Below are 17,003 nucleotides of genomic sequence, written 5' to 3' on the forward strand. Positions count from 1 at the left end.
ATCCTGGCCGAGGAGATAAATGTATCATTAGTGTAATCCCTAAGAGGAGTTTGACAACACCTGCCCTGTTCCTGCCTCCAGGGAGGGAGCTTGCAGTGAGGAGAGGCACAGTGGAGCAGGGATTATATGCTCCTCTGCCTCAAGTGGTCAGCCTGGGATGCCACCAAGGGATCATTCTTCAGAGAAGGGTCCACTGATGGGCATAGCTGTGCAAGTATTGCAGTTCCTCCAGGAGTCTGGGTGTTTGTCCCCAGGAGTGATGTCAACAATGCACTGTTGTGATTGTTACTGGAGGCTTTTCATGTTCATACCATACTTGAGCTTCCTGAGCATTTTCCCATGTGTGACCTCAGCCAAGTCTTGTATGAGCTCTTCAGCGACTGTCCTGCTCATATTCTACATGAGGAAACTGACTCTAAGAGAGGACAGAAGCACTGCCCAGTGCCACATAGCTAGAGAGTGTGGGGCTCTGGATCCAAACCTAGAGCTTGCATGATTCTGGTTTGGCTGGAAGTTTGACAAATGAAAAATTCTATATTTCTGTCTTCAGGTGAGATACTGGTTGCACCAGCATCTATGCCCCTGTGGTCTCATGGACCACTAGATACCTATTCTTTTGTCTGTCTGTTGGGGGTAGGGAGTGAAGAATGGGAATGTAAGATATAGGGGTGTTGGGAGAGAGGTTGTGCTGTGTGTACGTGTGTATATGCATGTAAATGTGTATACACGTGTGTGTATATGCAGGTGTTGGACCAGGGATGAACTGCAAGCATCCCTCATGCTTTAGGTGTATTCAGTGAGGACAATGATTGTTCCTTCTGATTGCCTTTAGCATCACAAATTCTTATAAGAGTGTGACTAGGAGCAAGAGCATTTGTAAACCCCATTCTTGTGTCAGTTCTGCATGTTGCCTGGTTCAGTCTGGAAAGGGCAGAAGGAGCTAAAGAAGCAGTTCTACTGTGACCTCTTTGTCATCCTGTCACCGGGTCACCTTCTCCAGGGAGAAATAGAGGACTCCCTCCCTCATCACCCTAGGACCACAGTGCTATCAGACCCTCCCTGGACTGACCCCTGTCACCCTCCTGTTCTTTTCCTTGTTCAGAGGGGAGGCATCAACACTCAGGGCCACTCCAAGTCCCCCACCAAGCTTCTGAGCTGACTTAGGAGGCAGTAATGCGATTTCTGGGTGGTCCCATGGATCCATGACTCCTGCCATCAGGAGCAAGTCACCTAGCACCTAGTCACCATTGTTTTCTCATCTTGTAGAATTTGGATCATGTCTCATGAGCCCTGTACATCTGTTGTTATCCAGCAGCCCCTTAAGCTGCAGTAAGCATCTCCTGGAGTTCAGAGGCCCTATAGCAGCCTCTTTGCCTCTAGCCTGCCTTCCTTCAGTTTGGACTCTCCTCTGGCCCTTCAAGATCTCCTTTGTTCTGCCTCCACCTACCTGTTGGCCTTCACCCGAGGTTCCAGCCCTTCCTGAGGCAAAAGGCTGTCTTCTGTTTAGAAGCATTTTGGTTTAGAAAGTGCTTCATACTCCACAGCGTGGTCTTGTGAGCCTGCTCACGTTGGGGATCATGTGGGGGTGTTAGGAGGTGTTAATATGTGTGTATCATGGTATATTGGGGTTGGGAGTATTGTCATGTGTGTGTATATGTGTGTTTGGTATGTGGGGATGTTGGAGAGTATTGCATGTCTGTGAATGTGTGTATATGGTATGTGGGGGTATTTGGAGTGCTGATGTGAGTGTGGTATGTGGGGTGTTACAAGCTGTTGCAGCATGCGTGTGCATGTGTGTGTGGTATATGTGTGTGTGGTGTATGTGGCCTCTGCTGTGATGAAGACAGGCTCCTGATTCTCCTTGGCACAGGTTGAACAGTCTTGTTGTCCAGGGTTACCTAGCTAGAGATGACTCACCTAGAATTTCCTGAGACAGCTATATATATTGGGGTCAAAAGGCATTTCTGGGATGGGTGTTCTAGACCCCTGATACTCAAAATCTTGCTCTAGGATGGAAGTATGGACATTCCTTTGGGATTTGTTAGAAATGCAGTCTCAGACTCTACCCCATAGTAACTAAACCAGTCTCCATTAGAACAAGACCCCAGGTGATTCGTATGCATGGTATGGAAAGGACTGACTAGGACAAGGAAAAGACAAGACAGCAACAAGAATGTAGTCTCAGAAGATGCCTGTCATTGAGTGGGTAAGATAGTGGGTTGGAAGACCAAAAGAAGAAGAGGGTGTTGTAAGGGACATTATGCAGTAAAGACAGGACTTTTAGCAGGAGTGACCTGAGGAACCCTGAGCTAATTGTCCCAGGTGCCCATCCAGCCCAGCATCTCCATTTCATTTGTATTGGGCCTACAGGCATCCCAGCAGACTGTAGGTGTGAGCTCCCCCTACCTTATGGGATACTCTATCTCTATGGGATACCGGCAAACTTTGCCTGCCTTTTGTGTCAGTGGAGTACCAACCTCACAAGGTGAGTTAGGAAGTGTTACTTCTTCCTCGAGTATTTCTCCTCCTCTTTGATTTTTTTGGAAGAATTTGGGAAGGCTTATTGTTAATTTTTCTTGAAACGTTTGTAGAATTTACAAATTTACGAATTTCTGGACATTATTGAATTTTTTTTTTTAATTACTGATTCAATCTCTTTGCTTGTTATAGGTCTGTTCAGATCTTCTATTTCTTCTTGAGTTAGTTTTGGTAATGTCTGTGTTTCTAGGAGTTTATCTGGAAACCAAGCTCTACCTTCCCTAAGCAGATGCTACTGGACAGGTGAGTACCTAGGATTCCTGCTACCAGGTGAGTCTGTCCTCAAGTGTCCACCTTTGCCTGGCCCAATCCCCAGACCCCAGACTCTAGTCTCTTCAGTTGACCCAAATGCAGTGGAGGTGCCTTGCTGACTGCCCTGCTCTGATCACACGGGTTGTCTGCCTGGATCCTCACATCTGTTATCTTCTGATGGGCTTAAAACTGGCTCAGGGAAGGAGAAACCTTAGCAAAGTCAGCTGTCATCCTTTAGCTCCTGTTCTGCACTCTGGCACCTGAATCCTGACCCTGGGTGTGGACTGGTCAGCATCTCCGATTGTTCTGTAGGTGAGCAAAATAAGAACCTTTTTAGGCATTCCAAAACAGTTGATACTGGTGACCTGAGCTGTCTTAGTAAAAACCTTTTCTGGTTGAGAGTAAAAGAAATCCACTGTATTAGTCAGAAAACTCTGTTGGAGAGAAATAAGCTCTGACATCTCAGTGGTTTAACACAAAAAGTTTTATTTCTTGCTCACACAAAGCCCTCTGAGGTCCAGCAGACTTCCTTGGCAGCTCTCGGACTGTGATCAGGATTGAGCAGTTCCCTCCTTAATATCCCAACATTGGTCACTTAAGCTGCAGGGTTGTGGAGAGGGTGAGTGGAGCTCATACACTCAGGGCTAACTGCCTGGGACTGGAAATGACACATCCCTTCTGCTTACCTCCCCACTGCAGAGGATCCAGTCACACGGGGCCACTCTGAGGACAAGGGAGACTGAAAAGTATGGTCTTCCCAGAAGTTAAACTTCCAGACCAGTTTAAACAAAAAGGGATTGGGAGGTTTTGGGGTGGTCCATGGGACTTAGGGCAAGAAACCCAGCCAGGCTTCTTCCAGGGCTGGGAGCATCAGGATTCAAGGAAGCTCCTCTGTCCCTGTCTGAGGCTATAGGTCTCTCTTTTTTATTGAGTATGATCAACTCATCTGCTTTTAGCATGGACAGTGCTATGTACTGGGAGCCCCTCAGTCCCAGGAAAGCCATTTGAATTTGTCGCCCTATCATTATCTCTCTCCACACGTTACCTTTAGTTTTTCTTTCCTGATTGAATTCCTTCTTCTCTGTACAGGTGGCATAAAGTTGCTGCCCCCGTCTGAGGTCCAGATCCTCCCAGCTTTAGTACCTCCAACAACTACTGCATATCTTCAATCCTAGTTCCAGATATTCAGGAAAGAGACATTGATTGGTCTATTTTGGTCTATCATCTACCCCATTGTGGAATAATCATGGCTACCTGGACCCATCCCTTTAAGTGAAGTGACAAGGCAGAAAAAGGGAGGTGAGATCCAGCAGACACTCTACATGGTACTATTGTGTGCTTCATCAGGAACTTTCCACAGTAACACATAGAAGGCAAAAAACAGAAACGGACTAGAATTATCCTGCCAAAGGACAGTCCACCTGAGATTACAGCCCTCCTCCAGGCCTTCCCCTGAAGCCCAGTTTACACAGAATCCATTCTCATATTCGCTAAGGTGGTAGGCTGGACTCCAAGATACTGAATTGTCCCCTCACACTGAGTGTGGGTGGGACCTAGGAATATGATGAGATACTCACTCCTGTGATTACGGTTGCTTTATATAAGACTCTGTCATGGCAGACCAGGGCCAGACCCTCCTGCTGGCTCTCAAGAAAGAAGTTGGCATGTTGTCAGAGGTCCACATGGCTAGAACCTTAGGGCAGCCTCAAGGAGCTGGGAACCATCCCATTCCAATTTCCAGCAGGAAAACAGACACCTCAGTCATAAGACCACAAGTAACCAGTCTCAGCTTCAGATGGATTTGCAGCCCCCACCACAGGTGAGATCCTAAACAGAGAACCCAGAGAACCCTGTGCCACCATACTTGGACTTCTAATCTACAGAAACTGTGAGATAATAGATTCATGGTGTTTTAAGTTACTAAATTTGTAGTAATTCGTTATGCTGCAATAGAAAGCTAATACATCTAACTTAGAGAAAAACCGTGGGGCATTAGGCATACCTAGGCGAGTAAATTTCAAATGTTCAACCTCAAACCAAGTGTCTGCATGAACAAAACATTCAATCAGTTCCCATTTAACTGCTTTCCTCTAGAGTTCAGCTTTCTTCTTTTTTTTTTTTTAAGATTTTATTCATTTATTCATGAGAGACAGAGAGAGAGAGAGAGAGAGAGAAAGAGAGAGAGAGAGGCAGAGACACAGGCAGAGGAAGAAGCAGGCTCCATGCAAGGAACCCGATGTGGGACTCGATCCCGGGTCTCCAGGACCAGGCCCTGGGCTGAAGGCGGCGCAAAACAGCAAAGCCACCCGGGCTACCCTAGAGTTCAGCTTTCTTGGGCCACCCACATTCCCTACCACCCAATTCTCACAAGTTAGGGCTGAGGCTAGGAGAGCTGTTCCCCCATGGGGACATTGATGGGGAAGTGGGCAGCCATCCAGCTCTAGGAACGAGAGACATAATGCTGGTTTTACTCTAAATATTTGGATTTATGTAAAGGATTAATAACAGCCAATTGGCAAGAGGGCAGGAATCCAGCACTCCCATACATTGCTAATATGAGTATAAATTGGATGAGCTTTTTAGAGTACAATTTGGCAAGATCTATTAAATTGCAAAATGCACGTATCCTTTAATCCAGAAATTCCTCTTTTAAGAGTTTGCCCTACAGAAATTTTAGCACAGGGCCCAATTACATATGTACAAGGATGTTCATCGCACCATTGTTTGCCATAGAAAAAAATTGGCAATAACCTACATACCTATCAAAAACAATTGATTAAATAAATCGTGCACTCACACTGGAATACTATTCAGCTACTAAATAAACTGTGGTACATTCACACTGGAATACTCTTCAGCTGTTGAAAAAATGAGGTTCATTTATATGTGGTGACATTTCTATGTCATATCTATGATATACCGTTAAGGAGAAAAAGCGAGTTGCAGAACACTATATATAGTATATCATTTTTGTTAAAAGTAATTACATATTTATATGTTAAAATATGCATGAAAAAATGGAAAAATATAAACCAAATTTTTAGGAATAGTTATTTCTTGAATTATGGGGAACTTTCTGTTTTATATATGCTTCTGGATTATGTTGTATGATTGGGGAACTTTCTATATTATACATTTCTGTATTGTTAGAGAAATTTACTATGTGCATTTGTTAATTTTGTAGTAAAACAAAACAATAACTGTGTTCTTAAAAAATTGGAATAAATATCCTTAGATCCTTCGTCTACCATCTGAGAAACTGATGCAGGCTATAGGCTTACTAAACAAGGTTTCCCATAGGCTTCCTTCTCAGAGCTGTTGGCAGGTACACAGAGGTCTTTCACAAGGGCTGATGTGCAGTGAAGAATTGGCTTTACCCCAGGAAAGATCTGGCCTCCACCCTTGGCTACTAGGCCCTTGGAATGTCATGTCTGAGAGCAGTATCTCTGCTTGCTGGGGGCTTTGGCCACTGGATGGTGTAACAGAGTGAGATTTACAATGGAGGTTCTGGGCCATGTGGTTCCTGAGGGCTGGAAACAAGGTCAACTTCACAGGCAGTGTATGATGGAGCCCCAGTAAAAACTCTGGACCCCAAGTCTTGAGCGTACTTCCCTGCTTGGCAATTCTCGAGATGCATTATCACACATGGATAGCAGAGAAGTAATGCTGTCTGTAAGTTTACAGGGAAAAGATAGTGGGAGTTCCACATTTGGCCCCTTCCCTGAACTCATGTCCTATGTCCCTTGGCTGGTTTAAATCTGTATCCTTTCCTTTAATCATAACCGTGAGTACAACAGCTGTCAGTAAGTTCTCTGACTTCTCCTAGTAAATCATCAAAAAGGAGTGTGGTTTGGAGACACTCTGCTAACTTGAAAATGATGCCAGAAGTGGGGTGGTTGTGTGCGTGTGTGGACTATTTCCTTGACCTTCACAGTTGGCAAAACTCTTTGCAGCTAGTAAGGAAGGGACAGGCTGGCAGGGTACCCTGGCAGGGCAGGGCAGGGCACTCTAAAATGTACAGGAAAGGTAATTGCTTGGGGTCTCAGGCCATTGCTGCTGATAATATTTTTAGCCAGAACATTGGGCCAGGTGTCAAGAGCTCTGGATTCTAGTACCAGCTCTATTACTTACAAGCTATATGCAGGAAATAAAAAATTTCCAATAAATGCTCTTGGCTCTGGCCAAGGAGAACATGCCTGTTCAGGCTCAGTGCCCTTCACAGCTCCCTCCCCATACACAGACAAGGTCACAGATGTCCTAGAAGAGTGAGCTCAGATCTACCCTACCAGCTAGATAGACAATCTTCCTCACTCCTGTCTCCCCTGTGCAGTTCTGAACTTCAGCATTGATTCCCTTGCTTCAAACCTAGTTTTTTCCCTTTGAATTTATCTCTGCTTAAACTTGCCTTTCTGCTCAGGCAACCTTTCTTGGTTCTTGTCTTCATATTCACCCCAGAACTCTCCCTTCCCCGGTGTTATTTTCAGAATTCCCTATGTAAGGCCAGGACTAGGATGAAACACATCAGGCACCTAGGGCACAAAATTTAAGAAGACATCACTGTCAGGACTGCCCTTACACCTGCATGGCCCCAAGAGGGAACACTGCCTTCTATACTGTGCCCTGGTGTCTCACTTATATGCCCTTGTCCCAGCCCTGAATCCCAGCTGGAGTCTGTCTCCTCCCACCCTCTTTGCCTTCTCCTTGACCCAAAGGGGCTTTCAGTCGTGATCACATACGGCCTTTTTAAAGGCCACTCACATCAGTGGCCCTCCCAGCTTCCTTCTAAAACCAAGTTTTTTCCAGCCTACAGGACTTCAAACATGTCATTCTTTCTGCCTGGAACACTGCCCACCCCACCCAATCTAAAATCCTCATAGCTACTCCTCCTCAGCCCCTTAAATATCACCCTTGCAGGGAAATCCTTTCTGGTTGCCTAGAGGAAGTCAGATGCCCATTTACATACTCTCACACAACATTGCACCCACCTTTTGTAGCACATATCACATTTATAATTAATTGATTAATGGCCACGAGCCTATAAGTTATATGAAGTTACATGTAACATAGTCCTGCAGAAAATGCATGGTGTATTCTAGTGGAGAAATTGATTTTGAGAATTTGGGGTAGCAAGAGTGTGAAGGCCTTATTCTCCTAGACCCGTAGGGACAAGAGGAGATAGTGGTCGCTAAAATCTGAGATCGCTCCATTATAATTAGGAGAAATAGGAGCTGGCCTTGGGTGGAGAAATGCAGACTCTGCCAGCCAGGGACAGAGCTGGGGGATGAGCACCTCAGCCTCCACCATCTCTCATCCCTGGTCTCCTCCCTCCCATTGGCCAAACCTAGCGGGAAGGAGGAGGGCAGGTTGCCCAGGAGATACAGTCCCTGAAGGTCAGCCTACAGTAGGAGACCTGGAGGGCTAAATTCAGATGGCTAGCACAGCAAGATCACATCTACCTTGCTCACCTGAATCTACCTTGCTTACCCTCTGAGTCTCTAATGGATAGCCCAGCTCCTAGAACCCAGTAGGGTGTACATTTAAGTACACTTAAGGTGTAGTGGTATTGAATAAGGGACGGAGACAGGAAGGAATAGATTCTTCCCTTACCTATATCCCAGGGATATCATAAGACCAAGTGAGACCAGGTGCATGAAAGTATTCTGTGAACCACGAAGTAATAAATAAGAAAAATCATAATTTTTATTCTGATTTTTCTTCCTATTGGAGGGGCAGTCTCTGAAAGAGAATCACAGCTTTTGGAAAGATTCTGGCTGCAGTTACTTTCTTGGCTAGCCGGAGCACCGGCCCCCAGGGACCCTACTGGTCGGAACACTTGACCCAAAGGCACCCTTGGGGCAAGAACTCATCCTCTATCCAGGGGTAGCTTTTGGCGAGAACGTGTTTATTCCACAAGGGCATTTTATGTTTTCTTGACTAAGTTAAAAATAAAATAATGATATTTTTTTCTGGTAGCAAAATGCCCCCTGTCATACCTGGGGACTGGAGATTCATTGCGACTTTATTAAAATATATGAGATAAATTGAAGAGCTGTGCTCTCCAGCCAGCTGACGGAGCCACTGCCTCCCTGTAGATGTTTTGGTATTGTATTAAGAAAGTTGTCACAAGTAATTTGGACTGGAGCATGTAGTTATAGACTGCCAAATGTTGATTAATTAAGTCGATGTTTGGATTAGTTCTGCCCGATGGTTTCATTAGGGAAAATGACTGAAAATGTGGAATAAAGTAGCAAGAGGGAAGAGAAAGCCTCATCCTGTAAGCGAGACCTAAGACAGAGAAATCCACCCATATTCATCAGTGTGTGCCTATGTGCGTGTCTTTTCAGGTATCTCAGTAGAGGATAGGCCACGACAGTAGGGAAAACAAGCAGTTAATACGAATTCTACTCCAGGTTTCAGGTCCTCTCCTGATTCCATCTTTGGCCTTGACCTCCCTGGGGCAACCACTTCCCCAGGTCAAATTTTCAAATGTTCATTGAACCTTTAGCCCTTGAACCAGATCAGATGTCAGCTTAGCCACTTGGGCTGGCCTTCCATGGACCCTGAGGGATTGCCAAGCAAAACCCAACAGGAAAGGTGCATGTTCCCACCCAGACCGTATTGCAAATGCTGGATAAAAGGGAAGAGTCTTGGAGAAGTAGGAAGATACTTGTCTCAACTTCAAGGGAGTTAACATTGATGAAAATGTGAGTCAATATCATATGTCATGTGCTTTCAGGAAATTGCATTTTGGCCAGCACCCTCCATATCCTTCTCTCTAACTTGTCTCCTTTGCAAGGGGAGCAAACAAAGACCACTCAGGTTTTTTTTTTTTTAAGATTTTATTTATTTATTAATGAGACACACACACACACACACACACACACACACACAGAGCACAGCAGAGGGAGAAGCAGGCCATCTACCTTTGAAGGAGACTGGGACCACAGAGAAGCTTCCTTCCCTTGCCTACAGGGTGAGACTGGTTAGTTAGGTGAGCAGAGAGACTCAGTTAAACTTAGCTAGCTTGTGAGCATGCTATAAACTAATACCTGGAAGCACCTGCAATATAAAAGGGAAATGAGTTCTTTGCAACTTTATTAAGTGCCTTCTGAATCCTCAGAGAAAGATCAGATTCAGTGTGATACATATCTGCCTATAGAAGGTAAGCCTATGGGGATTCCTGGGTGGCTCATCTGTTTGGCACCTGCCTTCAGCCCAGGGCATGATCCTGGAGTCCTGGGATTGGGTCCTGCATCAGGCTCCCTGCATGGAGCCTGCTTCTCCCTCTGCACCTCTCTCTCTCTCTCTCATGAATAAATTAATAAAATCTTAAAAAAAAAGAAGGTAAGCCTATGAGTGGGTATGGCTTTCCTGGTCACCCAGATATGCAAGATAAAGATGAAGTGTGTGGGCTTTGAAGTCAGACGGACCTGGGTTTGAGTTCTGATACCCTTCCTCCTCAGAGTGACTGTCCTGGGTTGAGTTCCCCCAGAAGTAAAACCTGATGCAAGGACCTGCAGATTATATGATGTTGGTCCCAGGAGAACCAGAGTAGAGCAGGAATGGAGAGAGCCAGCACAAGGCACTCCAGAGAGCAGGTTATACTGGGAATACCGGGGCTTCCCCCAAGGTTGGACCTCTGGGAGATATAGCTGATGCCTCAGGGCTGTCCTCCAGAGAGGTGAGAAAGCTGGGATATTTACCCACACATCCTCATCCTTTATTGATTGAGGGCTGCTCCCAGGGCTGTTACCTGCACCCAGGTCAAGCAGACTTTCTTTTTTTTTTTTAAAGATTTTATTTATTTATTTATTCATGAGAATACAGAGAGGAGAGAGAGGCAGAGACACAGGCAGAGGGAGAAGCAGGCTCCATGCAGGGAGCCCGACATGGGACTCGATCCCGGGTCTCCAGGATCAGGCCCTGGGCTGTAGGCGGCGCTAAACCGCTGAGCCACCCGGGGCTGCCCTCAAGCAGACTTTCTTACAGCAAGCTTGCGTAGAAAGCCATCACTGTGTAAGGGAAAGGCACGATAGCCTCTGATATACCTTTGCATAAATAGAAAACTCTGATATCTCTGCATAAAATAAGGAAAGCATATAAATTATCATGCATATTCTGATGAGAAAGTCTGAAGCTTAATTCAGAGAGTTTCCTTATGAGGGAACAGGTTTCAGGATCTAGTTTCCAAAACCCATAGCCTTGGGCAGACAACCGAAAGCCTGAGCACCACTGGGCCTCCTCAAAGCCCCAGCCTCCAGCAAAGAGTATAAATTTATTTAGGAGATTGCTCCTCACCAGGGCCAACATGCAAAGTTCGTGCCCAGGTACCAAGCTATAGCATCTCCCTTCCCAGGAAACCACACGTGCTTTGAGTGGTAAAAGAGTAAGGCAGGTCTGGAATTGAGTCTAACTGATGACGCAATAGCTGTGTCCTCAGGAGTGATGTCTAACCTCTCTGGGCCTTAATAGCCTCATTCCAGAACCCCAGTAATCCATACAGACTTCTCAGAGGTATGGCGAGGACTGATTCAGGCAAGTAATTTAAGTAGATGTACAGACACCAGGCCTGAAGGAATGAAGAGCGCCTGTTTCCCCTCCCTGGTCCTCAGGCCCCACCCCCACCCCACTCCACCCCCAGGGCCCAGAGCACTGCCAGCCTCTTGGCCAACCTTCATCGTCTATGTTGATTTGTGACCTCCTCAAGGACAGGGGAATTCCAGCCCTGTCTAGGCCAGGAGGCATCACCATTGCCCAGGGCTGGCCTGTGCTTTCTCCCTGTGATGTTAAGATGTGGCCCTAGGACAAGCAAAAGCCAATCAACGTGGTAGTGGTGGTGGGAGGGGGGCAGCAGGTGCATGGGGAAGCTCCACTCACTGAGGTTGGATTTTGTTGCCTCATTCAGATATCCTGGCCCCATCCTGCTGGGATTTATGCATCATGCTTCCCCGGGCAGTTGAAATGGTCTCTGCTACATTTATGATTCTTCAGCAGGAAACTATAGCTCAATCAAGGAGGAAAACTCTTAAAAGGAATGGTCTCCCTCTGTCCTTTCTTTCTCTTTTACACACATGCATGAGTGCATACACACAGCACTTCGAGGAGGAGTGGAAAGAGGCAGCATCTGACTGAATAGGCAGAGAGGGAACGAATGGAGATGAAAGGAGGAGGAGGGAGGCAATGAGAGGCACCCAGGATCTCTGGGCAGAACAGGAAAGGAAGGCAGGAAGGCAGGTGTGGAGGGGTGCCACCCCTAGAGGGAGTGGGTGGAGGGGGCAGCCATGGTGGGGGACAGGTGACAGAGGCATCCCTGAAGGTGCTGTGTCCAGGCTGCAATTATTACATCCTAGTGATAGCAATGACACAGCATGTGCATCCGTATGTGTGTGTGTGTGTGTGTGTGTGTGTGTGTGTCACACACACCTCTGGGCAAGCGTGCACCAGTGAAAATTCTCAGCACAGAAACAGAGCACAATCACCAAGATGGGAAGCAGATGGCCTGGAAACATTGCAGGGGGCTGTCGAGGGAGCTCATTGTCCCCAGCAAGCCAGGGCCTGCTTCCCCAGAGACACTCGGACTCGCTAAATGGCCAGGGAGTGCTGGAGTGCTGCGACCTCGTCCCTTCCCAAGGGGGTGGGGCAGTAAATGCAGACACAGCCCTGCTCCCTGCTCCTTCTCACGCTACTGCCATCCCTGCACAGCCAGTCAATAATGACAAAGAGCCAAGCTGCTAGCCTGGAGCTCTGGGGCTCAGACCCATGCTTCTCTCATCAGGGGGCTACCATCTTCTTCCTTTCTCCCTGAATTAAAATTAGTTGTGTTCAGATCCGCACTTCCCTGCTTGACAGAAGGCACCCTGAGGGCATGCCTCATCTATTATTTATCTTTGTTTCACCCATAGTGCCCAGCACAGCACCAGGTGCTCAATAAAGTTGTGTTAAATAAATGAGCTCCATAGTGGTATCCATCATGTGTCCCAGTGTACACAAGTGGCCTGCAGGGTCTCCACACACTCCCACAGCATGCTGTGCTTGCTTCCTTCCTTCCTTCCTTCCTTCCTTCCTTCCTTCCTTCCCTCTCCTTCCTCCTCTCCCTCTCTTCCTCCCTCCCTTCCTTTGTACCCTCCTCCCTTCCCCTTGTCACCAGCATTTCTCAAAATTCTAGAACTATGCTAGATGATACCTATGGGGCTGAAAGAGACCCATTCCCTTGGTTCCTTCAGCATTCTATGTCCAGTTCTGGACCTCACCCCTCTGGAGGACTGGGGAGAACATGGATGAACCCAGTGTCCAGAAACAGCTGAGGGGTTCATATCCACTAACATGTGTAAGGAGAGTTCTGGGTTGTGAGCTTCAAGCTCCTTGGGGATCTGGAGGTAAAAGTTACTCACCAGTTGATTTCAATTACTCCCAAAAAAGAAAGACTGAAGGGAAAGACAGAGGGAGGAAGAGACGGAGGGAAGGGAGGATGAAGGTAAGAGTGGGGGAAGGAGGGAAGGGAGGGAGGGTTATACAGGTGGGCCCAAGATGATCACAAATGTTCTTCAAAGACAGAGGCAAGAGGGTCAGAGTCAGAGAAGGAGATGTGAGGGGTGATATGAGGAAGGGGCAGGAGCCAGAGCTTCCACTAGAAGCTCAAAAGGCAAGAAAGCACATTCTCCCCCAGAGCTTCCAAGAGGAACACAGCCCTGCTGCTGGTGCCTTGATTGCAGACTTCTCCAGGACAGTGGGATGATGAATTTGTGTTATTTTCAGTCACCAGATTTGGGGGCATTCGTTCCAACACCAACAGGAAGCAAGTATGGTGTGTGATTCGGTTTCCACCCTCCGTAACAGGGCTGCTAGATTATAGGAACCTGCTCTCATAGTTGCCCAGACCAATGATAGATAGTGTTATTGGACCTCCAACTTCCCCACCGATAGATGGAGATGGTGATATCTAACACGAACGCTATGAACATTAAACCTGCTGATGAGCAAGAGTCTCCAGAACACATGGTATGATAATTTTCTTTTTAATTTCAGAAGGTACCTACGTGGTCAGGTGTGTCTTCTCTGAGCATGCCTTCACTTTTCACAATGACTTGATTCAGGGCCTGACTTGGCACAAATATAAAAATACACTGTTTCTCCCAATTGGTGATGGGGACACAAGATCTTCATTTGACAACTCAAAGCCCTATTAACTCATTTGCAAAGCAAGGGATGGATCTAAATGGCTCCCGAGGGTGCCATCAGGCATTTGTTCATTAATTCATATGCTTAACATTTACCGAGGGTTCACTAAGTTTCGAGGCTGCAGAATGAACACTGAATAGCCCTTGCCTTCAAGGCACTTCCTGTCTAGCTGGGGGGATGTAGGCAACAATCTCTACGGTGCTGTGGGGTTCGTAATGTGACAGAGCACACTGGATTCAGGATGCATCCAAGCAGTGAATATTCCACCAAAGAATAAAACCATCAAGCACTGGGGACAGAGGGCCACGGGGGAAGGACTGTCCAGACCTCACCTCATGTGTTCCCCTGCCTCCTAAAGAGCTGAAAATTTTTTCCTGTTCTGCAGACTTCCAGGGAAAAGGATCCATGGTGGCTGCATGAATCATTTTCTAAATGATGGACGCCTAGAACATTCTTTGGGTCTGACCAACATCTCTTGACATGGAAACCCTTTTAATGGGCCAAATCTACTCAGAAGACAACTCCTCGCCCCCTTTTTGGGTGGGGTCTGATTGGAAAACAGATGAGGGAAGGGGTCATGGGCACTTCCAGACAGGGAATGACATGGGTTTCAGGGAGTAAAGAGCATCAGGGCTTTGCTGCTAGGACACCTCTGAGCATATCTAGGTATGCCCCAACTGAGGCATTGCCACCAGAGCAGATCCTTGGATTGCCCCCCAAAAGGGACCTTCCTTTGAACCAGTGCTCTCTGTCCTTGCACCTCCCTGCATTGGGCTCTGGAGTCCACAGAGAACATAGGAAGTCTGTCTCGGTGAGGTGTCCTGGCAGGACCCAGCCTTCTGCCTCGCCAGCTGGGGGCTGATCCCCCAGGGCAGACCCAGAGACAGCCAGTAGCAGGCTTCCCCATCATTAAGTTTGCAGGCAGAGACAATCCCAACCAGGAAAGGGCAGACCCACTGGAGAAGCAAGTATTCCTCTTCCTTCACAGGAGGGCAAGGCACCCGGTTCCCATTTCAGATGGCGGACTACACCCACAAGGTCAAGCAAACCTCCTGAGGGAAGAGCCCGGAGACCAGAGCTCTTGGTCAACCAGAGGGTTCAACTATACAGCACACCCTGTAGCATACCCCTTTATGTGTCAAGCACTGGGCCAGACACCAGGCTGCACAGAATAACAAGGTATGGTCCTTGCCCTTGGTGTGATAGCACCATAACACAATCATATCTAAGAGCCCCACCAAGCATCAGGGATATAAAAACTAGGGAGATACGATCCCTGCCTCTGAAGGCTTTCACCTAGATCACTCATTCAAAAAACATTATTTGGGTACCTACCATGGGAGGTGCTGGGTTAGGCCCTGGGAATCACAGCTGAATTAGACAGATCATTACCTTCAAAGGGCTCACATTCTCCTACACAGCCTGAATTAGCCCTTGCTGGGTTCCGGGGTGGAACTTTGGTATCCTGAGACCCTAGAGGTCATCTGGTCCACCCTTCCAATTCATTGTGGGACTGGGGGTGGCCGTGGGTGTCTTCCAGCCAATGAGATGTATTTGAAGGCTGTTGGGCAGCTTCCCTGGGATAGCACCAGGCCTGCCCCCTCTCTGGTTTTAGACCCTCTTCCTGCTCAGTATACAAATGTGACATCTGGATGTGCAACAGCTGTCTTGTAACTCTGAGGGTGAAAGCCTCAAGTTACAGTGGAGGGATGGACAGACAGAAGGGTCCTGGATCCTTGATGGCAACATGGAGACCCCACTGAGCCACCGTACAAGCCCCAGGTGGCCTCCTTATGAGTTATCTATTGCTGCACAATAAAGTACCCCAAATTTATTGGGTTAAAAAACGAAACATTTGTTTAGTTTTTGTAGTTCATAAATCTTGGCAGAGCCTATCTGGGTGCCTCTGGATCTCTCATGAAGGCTGTAGTCAAGCTAGGAGGGCTACAGTCATTTCAAGGCCCGACTGAGATGAAGAATTAGCTTCCAAACCCACTTGTGTGATTTCTTCCTGGCAGCCTGTTTCCCAGGATGTGGGCCTCTCTACGGGCTGCCTGAGTCTCCTCACAGTGTGGCAGCTGGTTTTCTGAGGGCAGGCCAGAGAGCTCCCACGATGGAAGTCACAGCCTTTTCCTAGCTTCATCCCTGAAGGGATGCCGTGGCATGAATGAGGAGTGGGGTCATCCCATGAATGGGAAGTGGGGTCACCAGGAGCAATCTGAGAGGCTGCTCACCACACCTCCTGTTTTTGGGTTTCTGGTCGCAGAGCACAAATAACTCCCATTACTCTTCTATGTCACTATGTCACTAGTTAGTTGGATTTTCTGTATTTATAGTTAAATGTATTCCTGATAGTATAGCAATAGTTTAAATGTATGTAGCATTCACTAAGTGCCAAGCACTCCACTCAATGCTTTACTTATATAAACTCACATGGTCCTTGCAATAACCCTCTAAGGAGGGTACTACTATTATCCCCATTTCACAGATGAGAAGACAGAGGCAAAGACAGGTTAAATGACACAGAACCAGGATTCTGGCTCCAGAGCCCACACTTGGAAATTAACCCTGTGATTCTCACATCAATAAGTGCCCCTGAAACCCTGACCTGCCATTTGAGTTTCAAACATCAGCCCTTGGAGATATGTCCCCTGATCCTGTCACCACCACGGCCCTCCCCCCACCCCCCCACCCCCCCGCCGACCACCCCCACCAGTATGCCCAGCTCTCTCCTCTCTATAGTGGTTGCATGCTTCCATGAGCACTCCCTGCATCCAACTGTAAATAGTCGATTGCATGGCTGTCTCTTCACTGGATGGAGAGCTGCTGCCTCGAGTTCAGGTGGGAAGGAAGGTGAGTGTGGGGCACAAGCCTCCCTGTATATGCATTGGCATGAATGTGAGCACTGAGCAGCAGTGGCCACGTGTTCATCATCTCTACATCCCCAGGTGGCTCATGGGTGCTTGAAAGATGTCAAATGAATGAACATACAGCAAATGAATATATGAATGTATAGGCAATTAGACAGTAGACCC

General features: G+C 47.2%; 2 long non-coding RNA genes across 2 annotated transcripts; both read left to right on the forward strand.

The window, feature by feature from the left end:
• Nucleotides 1-384: 384 nt before the first annotated feature.
• On the forward strand, nucleotides 385-4,771 carry LOC111098151. The gene is made up of 3 exons (XR_005367373.1): nucleotides 385-550; nucleotides 2,729-2,781; nucleotides 3,880-4,771. It is a non-coding gene; the product is annotated as an uncharacterized LOC111098151 (long non-coding RNA).
• Nucleotides 4,772-13,318: 8,547 nt separating this feature from the next.
• Nucleotides 13,319-15,787, forward strand: LOC111098152. The gene is made up of 3 exons (XR_005367374.1): nucleotides 13,319-13,788; nucleotides 14,354-15,147; nucleotides 15,584-15,787. It is a non-coding gene; the product is annotated as an uncharacterized LOC111098152 (long non-coding RNA).
• Nucleotides 15,788-17,003: the final 1,216 nt, after the last annotated feature.

The sequence above is a fragment of the Canis lupus genome, chromosome 12 (assembly GCF_011100685.1).
Source record: "Canis lupus familiaris isolate Mischka breed German Shepherd chromosome 12, alternate assembly UU_Cfam_GSD_1.0, whole genome shotgun sequence".
In the NCBI taxonomy this organism is placed as follows: domain Eukaryota; kingdom Metazoa; phylum Chordata; class Mammalia; order Carnivora; family Canidae; genus Canis; species Canis lupus.